Source organism: Lucilia cuprina, chromosome 5 (genome assembly GCF_022045245.1).
Source record: "Lucilia cuprina isolate Lc7/37 chromosome 5, ASM2204524v1, whole genome shotgun sequence".
NCBI lineage: Eukaryota > Metazoa > Arthropoda > Insecta > Diptera > Calliphoridae > Lucilia > Lucilia cuprina.
The window spans coordinates 53,335,325-53,336,732 of record NC_060953.1 but is presented as its reverse complement, the minus strand read 5'-3'; positions in this window follow the sequence as shown (position 1 = coordinate 53,336,732).

Below are 1,408 nucleotides of genomic sequence, written 5' to 3'. Positions count from 1 at the left end.
AACCCGGAGAATTTACAATAAAAGATCACTCAATTTGACGCTGATGTTAATTATTGAATATGTAGATGATTATGAAGATATTTATGATTTTGAATTGATGATTTAGCCGAACATTTGTACAATCTGATGCTGATACTAATTACACAATATTTAGATGATAATGATGATTTTAGTTGGACATTTGTACAATTTGATGGTGATTTTGTATTCAAAAATTTGTGGTATAAATTAAAGCTGGTAAAGATGTTATTTTCCAATAGTTTTCTCACGATTTTGAGATTTTATCGTGGTAAATTTTGATGATAAAAATGAGTTGTTTAAGCAAAAGTTGGATTTGGCTCAAATATTATGATTCAAAACTCCTCATCCAATAGCTTTTAGAGAAATTATCTGGTGTAGAATATAGTCGAAACTGTTTAAGGATTCTGGTGTTTGGATTATAGGTGGTTGGAGTGTATGATTTAATAACCAATTTCAAGAATTTAAATATGGTGCCAAATCCGTAAGGATGTGGCACCAAGGATTAAGTAAATAAATTTAATGTTATCCTTCTGCGTAGGATTATATTCCAAAACTCTTAGTTGTGGGCGTAAAAATGTTGGTTTTCCCAGAACAATTTTGAAATTTTATTTAATAAATTGGAAGAATTATGTAATTTTTAGTTCAACCACTCTGTTTTAAAAACTTTCAATACTATGTATGATTTTGTCACTCAAAATTTTATTGGTTATGAAACGTGTTTTAGCCCCTAAGGGGTTTTATATGATCAGCAAATGCATTGGTTAAATTGCTTAATAAAAATATGCGCCAAATACAAATGTATATAAAGTAACTATTTAGTTACCAATACATTGTAAAAATTATCATTTGTCGCGAGTGGTGAGAATTTCAAGATTTTGGGAAAATGCTGCCAGATCCGAAAATAAATTGTAATTTTAGCGATTTTTCGATCTTTAACTTTTCTTTTGTTTTAACAATGTTTTTACTAATAAGAAGAAAATTTAGTTAAATTCGAAATATAAAATTTTTGTGTATATAAAAACAAAAACACCAATTTGAAACAAATTAAATGAAATGGTTTTTGGGTAGACATAGTAGAAGTGACGTATGTGTATATTTACTCCTTTATTCATAAACAACATTTTATATTATAATTGGTTTATAAAACAAAATTTCCATATAAAATTTGATTTATAAAGTGTTTATAAAAAAAATTATTGTTAATGAATAACGAATTTAGTTTTTGATTTGAAAAATATCTGCAATATTTATAATACAAATCGGCATAATGAGTTGAAGTTATTAATGCTTTTATTTTAAATTTTGAAAGAAATAAGAAGCTACAAAAAGAAATACGAAAGTTCTATTACTGTGATAAAAATATTGTGCCTAATGCCAGCAACTTTAC